The 13,430-nt window shown below is 57.2% G+C and overlaps 1 long non-coding RNA gene across 1 annotated transcript; it reads right to left on the bottom strand.

Moving 5' to 3' along the window:
* Window positions 1-5,872: 5,872 nt before the first annotated feature.
* Window positions 5,873-6,503, bottom strand: LOC121476939. Its single transcript, XR_005984057.1, has 3 exons — window positions 6,381-6,503; window positions 6,225-6,333; window positions 5,873-6,008 (listed from the first exon to the last, which is right to left on the bottom strand). It is a non-coding gene; the product is annotated as an uncharacterized LOC121476939 (long non-coding RNA).
* Between the last annotated feature and the right edge of the window lie 6,927 nt (window positions 6,504-13,430).

The following is a 13,430-nucleotide window of genomic DNA, read 5'->3' as shown; positions in this document are numbered from 1 at the left end:
GAGGAAGAGGGGAGCCCAGCAGGGAATGGGGAGGAGGTGGGGGAGGGGAGTGGGGGGAAGGGAGGGAATAGGGGAAGGGAAGAGGTGAGGGAGGGGAGGGAATGAGGGAGATGGAGGAGGAGAGGCAGTGAGGGAGGGGAGGCGGTGGGGGAGGGGAGGGGGAGGGGAGATGTTGGGGAGGGGAGGCAGTGGGGGAGGGGGAGGGGGAGGGGAGGCGGGGGAGGGGAGTGGGGGGGAGGGGAAGGCCTTATCCTTGGGGGCCTCACCTCTTGGTCTTCGTCCGGTTCTTCCTTGGGCAGGTGCCACAGCTGCAGCAGGGAGCCCGCAGGGCAGGCCCGGGGGGTGCAGGCGCCCTTGCCCGTGTTCCCACAGCCTCCCTCCCCGCCCAAGGAGGACACATGGGTGCGGTGACAGCGTCCCCAGACAGCCCCCCAGTCCCGGGGGACCCTACGGCCGGACCATCCCAGCACTTAGTCCCCCAGCACTGGCCGCACTGCTTGCTTACCTTGACCGGTATCTTCTGCATTCCCACGACCCCCAGAGATGCTCTAATTCACCGTTTTAAGAGGTATTGCCCAGAACCCTTCTGACGGGGGTGGGGGGGCCACCTCCACCCCGCACAGTTTCACGAGGGAGCGAGGTTGCCCAGGCCGCGTAGACACGACTCCGGGTCTGCAGTCGTCTGGGCCCCTTGGGCTCCTCTTACTGGGCCCTGCCCACCTCACCAACAGGACGTGACATCTTGTCTTCGTGTCTCGCCCCTGAAGGGAGATACTTCCTCTGAGGCAGCCTCAAAACCAGGTAGTACCTGGGAAGGCGGGAAAGGTGATTTTATAAAGTTGGGTTTATTCTGCCATTTACAACCAGGCTGCAGTAGAGCACAGGGCTTTGTTCTCCGAGCTGTGACAGAGCTGTTCAGAAAAAAACAAAAAACAAAAAACGGGCAGCCCGGGTGGCTCAGTGGTTTAGCACCACCTTCAGCCCAGGGCGTGATCCTGGAGACCCGGGATCGAGCCCCACGTCGGGCTCCCTGCATGGAGCCTGCTTCTCCCTCTGCCTGTCTCTGCCTCTCTCTCATGTCTCTCTGTCTCTCTCTCATGAATAAATACAATCTTAAAAAATATATTAAAAAAAAAACTCCTCTGGACTGGTGAAGATTACCGGGTATCTTTCTTCATCTTTAATTTCTTCGCCACATATCACGCACGGATCACACGGCAGAGACCGGGCGGGCGCCGAGGCCCCAGAGCTGGAATCCCCTGTCCCGACCTCCAATTGCTCAGTGTCTCGGGGGCAGGAGCCCCACACATCGCCACCTGCCAAGGACAGGACAGCAGCGCAGGTGCCCCGGTGCCCGCCCATGCTGGGCGTCAGGGAGACGTCTCTGTGCGGGTGTCGAGCCTGAGCTGAGCGTCTTAGGGATGCGAACGATGTAGGAAGTAACCAGAGGACGGGGTGAGTGTGAGCGTGAGCCTGAGCGTGTGGGGCTCCGGGCTGAGGAACAGTGGGGAGAGCCCCCCCGCCTGTGTCCGCCCCTCTGCGCCAGGGCCTGACCCTCACCCATCGCTGGACGTCTGGGCCCGTCGGGCCTGTCGTGAGTTGAACTGAGCTGTCTTCTGGGTGCTGGGGACGGGCAGAGGCGACCGGGGGTTTCTGTCCTCGGGGAGCACAGGCCCCGGGGAGGCCGGACCGCGAGGCGGCGGTTACTGAGAACGTCCCACTTGCCGGGCGCTGTCCTGGAGCTGCGTGTGGCCGCGTGCGATCTCCGCGGCCTGTGGCAGGTGTCGGGGTGTGAGCCCCCGGAGTCCCTCTTGAGGACACGGAGAGGTTAAGAGACGATCCGAGGCTCCCGGCCGTGAGGCACAGCTGGCGCCCACCGTCGGGAGTCTTGCTTCCAGACTCGGTCCTAACGCCTAGGATTAGCCTTTCAAGAATTCCCAAGTGCCTTTCCGGCTTATTTTTGGACAATGAAATAAAAAAGAAAGTCTAAACGTCCATTCTCCCTCGGTCCTTTTTCTCTTTAGCAACCTAAGATTTAATTTTATTTGACAGAAACACTTGAAAATAATAGACATGTAAGAAAGCAAGAGTAGGACGGGGGAGGGGCCTGGCTCAGGCAGTAAAGGGTCTGACCCTTGCTCTGTCTCGGGTCACGGGCTCGGGATTGCGGGGTCGACCGCGAGTCAGCTCCGAGCTCAGCAGGAAGCTGCTTGAGATCCCTGCGTGCTCCCTTCCCCTCTGCCCCCTCCCTGCTTGTGCACTCTCGCTAAATAAATAAAATCTTAAAAAAAAAAGCAGGATTAAAATTAAAATTAAAGATAATACGCCCTTTAAAAAAGTAAAGAAGAGGGGCACCGGGGTAGCTCAGTGGTGGAGCGTCTGCCTCCGGCCCAGGGCATGACCCCGGGGTCCCGGGATCGAGTCCTGCACTGGGCTCCCCGCAGGGAGCTGCTCCTCCCTCTGCCTCTCTCTCTCTCTCTCTCTCTCTCTCTCATGAATAAATAACTAAAATATTAAAACGAACCAAAAAAGTCAAGAGGAGATAATGCTCATATCAGACATCTAAGTGCATTAAAAATACACTGATTAAGCCTAGAGGCACGGTGACCACGGTCGCTGGTGCGGCCTGGAGCAAAGGACAACCTGTGCCAGCGCAGATGTGCGACAGCCCCCGGGCCTACCTGTCCCCTGGCTCTTGGGGGTGGGGCTCTGGTGACCTGAGGCCCAGCTCCCACCCCCACCCGGGGAGCCTCGTCCTGGCACCGCCCTCGGCCTACACGTGCTGTGGGGCCCACGCGGGCCAGGCCCCGGCACGACGGGACCCGGAAGGCCGCAGACACACGCACGTGGACGCAGGGGCTTGGGCGGCCTCCTTCCGACCCGGGACCTAGGAATGGGGGCGACAGTGAGACCACGGGACGGACACGCGCTGCTCAGCCCCTTCGCTCTGTCGCCGGGCGGTGGCTTCTCCAGCCAAACCAGCACCTGGCGCAGGTCCAGGAGCGACAGGGAAGTCCATGCTTCCTAGGAAAAGGACGACACACGCAGTCCTCCCCATCATGTGGGGAGAACCTTAGCATTTGCGTGAATGAAGTGACTGCAGTTCTACTATCCGATTTGAGCACCAAATTCCATATAGTGTGTATTTTACCAAACTGGTAGCTGAAAACCGTCAAACACCAAGTTGGGTTTTTTTTTTAAGTTTCTAATTTTAATTCCAGGGCAGTTAACAGATAGTGTTACGAGTGTCGGGTGTACCGTGTAGTGAATTCCGTACCACGCCCCGCGCTCCTCACAAGCGCCCTCCTTCACCCCATCCCCTATTTCACCCCACACCCCCCGTCCGAGGAAACTCCACACTGTTTTCCGCAGCGGCTGCACCAGTCCGCGTTCCCGCCAACAGTGCACGACGGTTCCCTTTTCTCCACAAACTTGCCAACACGTGTTGTTTCTTGTGGTTTTGATTTTAGCCATAAAAACCAAATTCTTGAATGCCACGTTACCTTGCCTGATTCTGGGAAAGAGGATATAGAAGTTCCGCACATTTCTCTACCAAATGTCCTGATGTTTTAAAATCATAAATTTAATACACCTGAGAATAATGTAGCATTGTATCAACTATGCTTAAGTATGAACATAAAAATTATAGATTATAAGCTTTTAAACTTAATTTATATAACTTCATTCTCCTATGAACATATTCCTCTCACTTAAAGACCCTAAAATGAAGATTGATATGCTATTTAGAAAGTTACTTTAGGGATCCCTGGGTGGCTCAGCGGTTTAGCACCTGCCTTTGGCCCAGGGTGTGATCCTGGAGACCCGGGATCAAATCCCACGTCGGGCTCCCGGTGCATGGAGCCTGCTTCTCCCTCTGCCTATGTCTCTGCCTCTCTCTCTCTCTCTCTCACTGTGTGCCTATCATAAATAAATAAAATAAAATAAATTAAAAAAAAAAAAAAGAAAGTTACTTTAAGGGCAGCCCCGGTGGCTCAGCAGTTTAGCACCTGCCTTCGGCCCAGAGTGTAATCCTGGAGACCTGGGATCGAGTCCCGCATCGGGCTCCCTGCATGGAGCCTGCTTCTCCCTCTGCCTGTGTCTCTGCCTCTCTCTCTCTCTCCTCTCTGTGTATTTTTGTGAATAAATAAATAAATAAATAAATAAATAAAAAAGAAAGTTACTTTAATAAGGAAAGAGAGCTGCTAGCAGATTTACAAAGGATAGATTGGAAAGGATAAGACAGGACTCAGGTACATGGGTCCAGGTTGGAGAGGATGGAGCAATAGATGACGGACAGAAGAGAAAGACAAATTCAAGAGATTTAGGAAATAAATGGGATAGGATTTTACTAATCGAAAATAGTAGGAAAGAGGATTTGAATGAGGAGCTAAGAACAATACTCAGATTTCTGGCTTCTGTGCTTGGGTGGATCATGTATCGCTCAAGACGAGAGCCTAAAAGGGGCAGGCATGGGGGTGGGGCTGGGGTGAAGGGGAGGTGAAGAATTTAAGTTAGGACGTGTTGAATTTGATAGCTCCGTGTGGCCACCAAGGGGAAATGCGCAAAACGGAGCTGCTGTCCTAGGGCTCAGAAGTGCTCTGGGACGTCTGGGATGTCTAGGCAAATATTTTAGGAAATCCTGAGATTGTGGGTGAAGTCGGAGCCATGAGTTGGATGGGACCATGAAACAAAAGTGCGAATGAAAGGAAGACACAAGGTAAGAGCAGAGCCCTAGAAAAATAAGGATTTAATGGCTTAGAAAGAGAAGACGGAGAAAAATAATCATCAGAGGTAAGTTGGGAACCAGCAGAGTGTGATGTCACAGGTGCCAAAGAAGAGGGGACTTAAGAAGGAGGGTGGCCAGTGGTCAATGACCCAGGAAGAGCGTGTATATCAGAGTCTGAGAATCCCGTGACGGATTGGGTGACGTGGATGTCCCCGCTGCCTGCTGGTAGCTTCACCGTTCAAGGGAATGGCAGCCAGACGGACGCGCGAAAAGCAGCGAGCGGGAGGGTAGGAGAGGAGCAGCGACGGCTTCATAGGGTGGTCTGTGATTGGAAAGAGAAGGCTGGTGCAGAAGACGGAAGGCCCTTTTTTTCTCTTTAAGGATAAAAAGCTCGAGCATGTTCATAGACTCAGGGAAGATAGCAGGAGAGAGAGAGATTGAGGTTGCAATACTGAATGCGTGAGTGAGAAGACGAAAGCGTCAAAAAAAGAAAAAAGAAAAAGAAAAAGAAAGAAAAGAAAAGATGGCATCCAGAGTAGCTTTGGTCAAGTATTGGAACAGCCTTCCGGGTGAGGTGGAAGCAGGAAACGACCAGTGTAAATGGAAATAAATCTCAAGTTGGGTGGAGGGAGGGTAAAAGATTGAGGGAGTTCCCATCTAATGATGGTTTGTGGGAAAGGGTCATGAGGAGGGTGGTAACGGTTTGGAAGCACCATCTAGAAATTTCGGATTTAGGGGGTGGTTTAAAGCCCCGTAGGAAAAAATAAAAAAATAAAATAAAATAAAATAAAATAAAATAAAATAAAATAAAATAAAATAAAATAAAATAAAATAAAAAAAATAAAGCCCCGTAGGATGACTGCACAGCGTTGTGGGGGATCTGTCTGTGGTTGGAGGTCATAAATCTACAGTTGTGCTATTTTGCGCCATATATGCTGATTGGTCACCAGGGCAAAGACCAGTCTGGAGTTATGTCCGGGTTGATCCAGGCAATGGAGCCATAAGCCTTTTTTTTTTTTTTAATTTTTATTTTTTATGGAGCCATAAGACTTTAATGGCTCTAGGGGAGATAATTGCCCAAGGTCATGGAGCCAACAGGAACGGAGCTAGATTTGGTCATAAAGGGGACTAGCTCCATACCCTTATCTGAACTGCGAGGTCAGGGTGCCGGGGGTCAGCTGCATTGAGAGGGAGACTCCCTAGGTCCGTGACAGGCCTTGGACTGAAGACAAAGCCTAAGGTCCAGATGCCAAAGTACCTGATGATGCTTCCTGGTTAAACACTTGATTAAAAAAAAAAAAAAAAATGCTTGATAAATATCTACCGTTCCAGCGTTGATCAAACATGACCTTTTATTCAGTCATGTTAAAGATCCTCTTAAATTTTTTTTTTTTTTTTTGCAAAATGAAACATATCTATAGAGGAACTACAAGGAGACATAATTTTTTAAAAATTAAATGTAATGCGAAGTAAAACAACGAGACACACCACTGCATACCTATTAGAGTGGCCACGGTCCAAAGGCCTAACACCAAGTGCAGGCAAAGGTGTGGAGCAGCAGGGGCGTCCGTTCATCGCAGGCGGGAATGCAAAATGGTACAATCACTCTGCAAGACGGTTTGGCAATTCCTTACAAAAATAAACACGTTCTTACCAGACAACCCGGAACTCTGGCCTTTTGGAATCTTATTCAATAAGGAGGTGAGGATTTATGTCCACGCAAAACCTTGAACGAGGCTATATGCAGAGGCCTTATTTATGATTCCCGGCCCTCGGGAGTAGCCGCGGCGGCCTGCGGGGTGAGGGAGTGAACCCTGTTACGTCCAGTGAACTGCTGCTCGGCCCTAAAAAGAAATGGGCTATGATGTCATGAAGGGACACGTAGGGGCCTCAAGAGCAGGAGACCGGGCGAGGGGCCCATCTGAGGGGGCTGCAGTCTGTGTGACTCCAAGTACCCGACATCGTGGAACAGGGGTGGGTGGCAGCTGCGGAAGGAGGGAGGTGAGGAAGGGCCGGAGGACCGTGGGGTGGTCCCGGGGCCCGGGGACCCTGTGGCCGAACTAGGCCCCGCGGCCGTGCTGGTGTGTCGCTGTCGGTTCACCGGTTGCCACCAACGTCCCGGGCGGGAGCGCGGGGCGCGGGGGGTCCAGGCAAGGTCGCGGTGGCTCCCGCTCCTTCTTCCCGCGAGCCTCAGCCCGCTCTGAAATACCAGGTCTTTTTAAAAACCAAAACATCAAAAACCATCTGGAAGACTAATTCTGTCCTGTCGCCGTCCCGGTGTCTCGGGCTGTGGGGCCGGGGCTGGGCAGCGGCGGGCGAAGGGGGAGGCCTGGAGCAGATGCTCCGACGGGGCGAGCTCGGGCTCCAGGCCCCTTTCCGGCCTGAGGCGCCTCATTCAGGGGTCACAGGTACACAGGCTCTGCTACGGCTCCTGCGGAAGCCTTCGAGGGGCCTGTGCACACGCGGCCGGGCGGTGGCGGGCGGCCCGGGCACTGCTGCCCTGCACCCGGTCACCTGCAGCACAGGTGGAGCCCCAGGGCCCGCAGGGGTGGGGGGGACGCAAAGCCGGTCCTCGGCCAGAGGTGACCTGCCTGTGCCGCTGACAGCGCCTCGGCTGTGCGCACGGCCAGAAAACCCCAAACACCCCCCAGCCCTCCCCACACCCTGCTCCTCCCTACACCCCCAGCGCCTCCTCACCCCCCACCCCTTACCCCCACCCCTGACCCCCCACCCCTTACCCCCAGCCCCTCCTCACCCCTCCCCATATCTCACCATACCACACCCCACCCCATAACACCCCCCACACCTCAGCACACCCCTCCCACATCCCCCCCTGCACCCCTGCACCGCCAGGAGGAGGTGGCCGGGTGCCCAGACGGGCCCGGGAAGGGTCGGGCGGCCTGGGCGAGCTGGGAAGCCAGCGGGCGGGAAGGGAGCCTGTCACTACCACACGGGACGTGGGACAAAGTGCGTGTGGAGGGAGGCCACAAGCTGGGAGACAGGACCAGGGAAGGAGGGGGACGGAGCCGGGGAGAGCCCGCCAGCAGCCGCGCCATCCTAGGCCGGGGCCCGCGGCGGGGAGCGTCGGTCCCCCGAGGCCTGGCCTGGCAGGACGACGGGACGGACACACGGGCCGCGACGACCTCCACGTGACCCGCTCCCAAGACACGGAGCCCTCGGGGCTTTGGGCAGCGCAGTCCTAGGTCCTCATTAGGGCGATGGGCTTAATTTAATAAATTGGCCGAAATTCTTTCTGTTAATCTCCATGAAGCTGTCTTAAAGGAGCCCCTTTTCCTAGGCATCCCTTACACTCACCGCTTAGGGACGCTCCCGCGGTCCTGCTTGCTTCTGAGGTACGGGGTGGCTACGGGTGGGTGGCACCTTCCCTCCCCACGGTGGCGGTGGCCCACGCGGTCGGGAGGACACGGGTAGTGCAGGGGCCTCACCCGCTCTTGCACCCTGGGCACAGAGGGTGGCAGCTGAGGTGACACTCAGCCTGGGGCGGTTTCCAAGGGCGCCGGGGGCTCCGTGGCGGGGCGGCCGCTTGCAGCTGGGCCGTGACCCCGGGTCCTGGGATCGAGTCCTGCATCGGGCTCCCACAGGAGCCTGCTTCTCCCCCTGCCCGGCTCTCGGCCTCTCTCTGGGTCTCTCAGGAGTAAGTAACTAAAATCTTAAAAAGAGAGAAGAAATGATTTACAAGAGGGGCGCCTGGGTGGCTCAGCGGGCGGGTGTCGCCCTCAGGGGGGCCTCGGGTCACCAGGTGGAGCCGCTGCTGGCTGGGGGTGCTCCGCCTGAGGCCCTCCAGCCCCTCCCGCCCCGGCCCCTCCTGCCCGCGGCTGCTCCCTCCAAGGGAACCCAAGGAAAGAAGGAAAGGGAGGACTTTCCCGGGAGCACCTCTGCTGCCAGGCGGACACCTGGGGGGAAACCTGTTCCGTGTCGTCAGACGAGCCAGGGCATCAGGAAAGCGATCGTAGGATTGATTGTGGGCACCGGGACCCTTCCCTGCGGGACTGAGCGCTCGGGCTGGACCCAGACTTCGGGGACAGCTCCGCGGACACCAGAGGGAGCCCCGAGGGGATGCCTGGGGCCCAGCCTCTGAGTTGTCCCCAGGCTGAGTCCCCTGGGAACCACAGGCCACCTGCCTGTGGGGACAGGGCGGGAGAGCCACCGGCCAGTCCCCGGGGCACAGGAAGGCTGGTGGCCCAGCAGGCTCAGGCGGTCCTGCCTCCCCAGGCCGCGGCCCCCAGGTCGCCGGGTCGCTGGTCACCGGGCCGCCGTGGCTCCTGCTGCCCTCCCGCCGGCACCCCGGGTGCTGCCCCACACGCCGCCGGCCCTCACCCCGTCAGGGCCTGGGGAAGGCTCTTCACACGGGAAAATCAGGAATTAGCCACGATTCCAAGTGCGGTTCGGAGAAGGGAGCTCACGGAGCGACATCCCCCCCCGGATTAAGGCTGGGCTTTGAATTAGGAATGTGACGGATCGTGTGCAAATCATCGTAACCGTAACGTTAGGGATTCTCTTTGCTTTCTTTTTTTTTTAAGATTGTATTTATTTATTCGTGAGAGACACACAAAGAGAGAGAAGCAGAGGCACAGGCAGAGGGAGAAGCAGGCTCCGTGCAGGGAGCCCGATGCGGGACTCGATCCTGGGACCCCGGGGTCACGGCCTGGGCCGGGCGGCACTAAACCGCTGAGCCCCCCGGGCTGCCTCTCTTTGCCTTTTGACTGGCTGCTAAGCTGCGTGATTAAAGGGGGAAAAACGAAATTACAGATCACATTTCACGTTAAGATAAAAGAAGTGAAGATAAACCCGAAGACCCACTTCCACGAGCCGCCCCCCGTCGTCCTCGTTAATTGCCGGGAAGCCTGGGAGGGAAGCAGCCCGCTCCGCTAGGGTGGCCTGGTACCCTCGTCCGTTTGCACCACCGCGGGGCACGAAGTGAGTGACAATACCCCTGGAGCGTGCACTTAGAGACGCTAAACTTTTTATCTCCCTAATAGTTTCTGTTTTTCATTAAGAAATGAGCTTAAAGAGAATCTTCCTATTTAAAGTGGGAGGAAGGGGGATCCCTGGGTGGCGCAGCGGTTTGGCACCTGCCTTTGGCCCAGGGCGCGATCCTGGAGACCCGGGATCGAATCCCACGTCGGGCTCCCGGTGCGTGGAGCCTGCTTCTCCCTCTGCCTGGGTCTCTGCCTCTTCTCTCTCTCTCTGTATGTGATTATAGTAAATAAATAAATTTTAAAAAATAGTAAATATTTTTAAAAAATAAATAAAGTGGGAGGAAGGTTTGAAGCCGCACGGACCTGACACTGAACTGCAAGCACTGAACGTCCCTCACTAAGAATGTGGGTTTTTTGCAGCAAGTAGCTCCGGCCTCCCGCCCCATGTGGACGGGCGTGCGTGCCGCAGCCGCGCGTGGAGTGCCTACCCACCACCGTCCACGCACGCACGGTGACTTCGACCGAGGGGAAAGATACTCCCAAGTTGTCACCGGCGCTGCAAGCAAGACCCAGCAACCTTGGAGAGAAACAGTAACAGCGGAAGAACCCAAACATCACAACCAGCATCGAGGACTGTAATGAAAGGCTTTTTGTGTGGCTGAAGCATCCCCTTGGCAGGCCCCGCTGCAGCTGTTACCGTTCGGGGAACATTCTGAAAGGGCAGATGTGCCAAAGTCCGGCGCTGCCCCCTTCCACGGGGCAGGACAGCTTGTCTTCAGGTCCAGCCCAAGAGCGGCCGCCGCAGCCCTCCTGGGAGCCACTGGGCTGGGCCGTGGTGCGGCCCGGCCCTTCTCCCCGGTCGGAATCGGGACTTCCTCTTCCTCTTCTTCTTCTTCTTTTTTTTATTTTAAAGAGAGAAAGAGAGGGAGAGAGAGCCGGAGCCAGGAGAGGGGCGGAGGGGGAGGCTGCGGGGCCCCAGGTGGGGCTGGATCCCAGGCCCCGGGACATGCCCCCAGCCCCAAAGGCGGATGCCAAGCCACTGGGCCCCTGGGTCCTGGAGACCTGGGATCGAGTCCCGCATTGGGCTCCCTGCGTGGAGCCTGCTTCTCCCTCTGCCTGCGCCTCTGCCTCTCTCTCTCTCTCTCTGTCTTCCATGAATGAATAAATAAAATATTTTTTAAAAAAATAAATAAAATAAAATAAGTCCGAGACCCTTATGGGGGAAGCTGCCGGGGGCTGCGCACTTGGTTTGCCGGCTCTGGGAACCTTGATCCGGACTCAGGTCTGCGGGCCGGGTGTGCGCCCCGCGGGGATTCACCAGCCTGGGCCCAGAGAAAGGCCACATGAGGCCTGGGGGCCGCCAAGTTACCCTCTGGAATCAGAACCACACGCTAGAGACGCATACGGAATGCTTTGTGCTGTGTTTTTCCCAAAATAAATCAAAAGGTTTCTGGTATTGTTCTCCAGATCTTTTTTTTTTTTAAAGATTTTATTTATTTATTCCTGAGAGACCCAGAGAGAGGCAGAGACCCAGGCCAAGGGAGAAGCAGGCTCCCTGCGGGGTGCCCGAGGCGGGACTCGATCCCGGGACCCGGGGTCACGGCCTGGGCCGGAGAAGCCGCTCACCCTGAGCCCCCAGGTGCCCTCCTGCCTCTGATTCCTGGACTCGCCCGTCCGGAACTGGAAGCCTGTGCCCCCCACCGCCATCCCCCGTGCTGCCCGCCCCCCACCTCCCCTCTAGCAACCATCGCTTTGTTCCCTGTATTTTTAGGTCTGATTCTGCAGTTCGTTTGCTTGTCCATTTGCTTAGTGTTTCAGAGTCTGCACACGGGAGGTCATGAGGTCTGCGCCCCGTCTCACGGCCCCAGGGCCAGGCCGGGCTCCGGGGGCTGCGGCGCCGGCGGGACCTCCCCCTTGTCGTCCGCGTGCCCTTCCCCTCACGACTCTCCACCGGCGGATCCCAGGTTGCGTTAAATCACTTTGCGACGATCCGTGATGCTTATAGGTTTCGATTTAGTGTCTTGTTTTCTTTAGAGACAACAGTGTTTTCGGTCGCTACCGCTTAAATGAAAAAGCAGGGACCCAGAAAGAAAGACAACAAGGGGCTAAACTATGATGAAATGCTGCACGGAGCATTGTCTCCAGTGGAAGTGGCGACGTCCCCTATACTCGGGCTTTCACGCTTACTCCCCGCCCAGGCCAACCCCAGCACTGGGACGCCCAAAACATGGGCGGGGGACACGGGGCTCCGCGGGCACGAGCAGCGGTGTCTGTGCTGTTCTCCACGGTGCCGCTCGCCGGGGCGCGGTGGGGCGCCTCTGTCAACGGTGTTGAATTGAGCACAGAGCCATGTCGCAGGCAGTGGGGTTTCAGGGGTGACCCCCTGAGGCCCTACACGTCACAGTGAACGGGGAGGTATGATTGGGCGTCAGGTGGGCAGCTGTGGGTAGACGGGATGGAGGTGCAGGGGGTAAAATGTGCATGTGGGGGGATCCCCGGGTGGCTCAGCGGTTTGGCGTCCGCCGTCGGCCCAGGGCGTGACCCCGGGGTCCGGGATCGAGTCCCACGTCGGGCTCCCCGCATGGGGCCTGCCTGTCCCTCTGCCTGGGTCTCTGCCTTTCTCTGTGTCTCTTATGAATAAATAAACAAAATCTTTAAAAAATAAAAAAAATAATAAAATGTGCATGTGGGGGACGGTGGAGAGAGCAGGAGCCGCTACCCAAAAGCATAGGGCTGGTGTTTTGAGGAGACAAGGCGTGAAGGGCCGGGGCTGGGTAAGAGACAGAGGGACAGCAGAGAACGAGACAGTAAAGCCACGTGGGAGCTCCCCTGGGCCTCGGGGCCGCACTAGCCCTTGGCTGTGAAGCGGCTGCAGCGGCTCGCGGGCCTCTCCGGAAGGGGCTGGTGACTTTATTCGGAGACCAGGCCACGCGAGGGCCACGGCCGGTGGCGGCAAGGCAGGCGGGGTCCTGCTGGCCCGGGCCACCTTCTCTCCCGGGACATGCCCCCGGGCCTCGGTGGGTCCGGCTCAGGGGGCTCCACGGACAGGAGGGGCCCGCCGAGTCTGGGGGAGAGACGGGGGGCTTAAGCTATTAGGGGCGCCCAGGGGGCTCGGCCGGTTGGGTGGTCATGAACCCGGTCCTGAGATCGGGCCGGTCGGGCTCCCTGCTCCGGGAGTCCGCTCGCCTCTCCCTCGGCCCCTCCCCTCCTGCTCCCTCTCGCTTTCCCTCTTCCCCAAATAAATATATAAAAATCTAAAAAAATTTATTTCCAGAAGAAATTGGTCACAGTTTGCAGGTGTTGAATCATCCCACGTTTTCGTTTCACGGAGCACAAGTGTGATGTCCTCATCCTGGGGACCCTGGGCCCAGACCCGCGGTCACCCCGTCACCCCGCCCGGCCGACCCCCCTCCTGAGGGTGCCTTCAGGGAAAGGCCTGCTTGGTTCCTTCCAGAAGTGTGCGCCCCCCTAGGCTTCCCCGGGGAGCAGCAGCACCGGAGGTCAGCGCCTCCCGGACTTCGGCCCCGCGCCCTGCTAGGGGGCGGCTCCCACTGCCCCTGGGACTTTCCTTCCCACGAGCCGCACAAACGCACCTGGGAAGAAAAGACTCATTTTGTTCAATCATGAATGTAAACATGGTATTTTAGCGAGAAGTGCGGGTCGTGAATTGTATCCTGTCTCCCGGAACTGAGTGCATCTGGGACCTGCCGCCCACCTACTTGGAAATAGGGTCCTTGGGGCCTCATTAGGGAGGGTGGGGCGGC

The sequence above is a fragment of the Vulpes lagopus genome, chromosome 16, assembly GCF_018345385.1.
Source record: "Vulpes lagopus strain Blue_001 chromosome 16, ASM1834538v1, whole genome shotgun sequence".
NCBI classification, from domain to species: domain Eukaryota; kingdom Metazoa; phylum Chordata; class Mammalia; order Carnivora; family Canidae; genus Vulpes; species Vulpes lagopus.
Note: the sequence above shows the minus strand (reverse complement) of the source record. Positions and strands in the feature narration are given on the sequence as shown.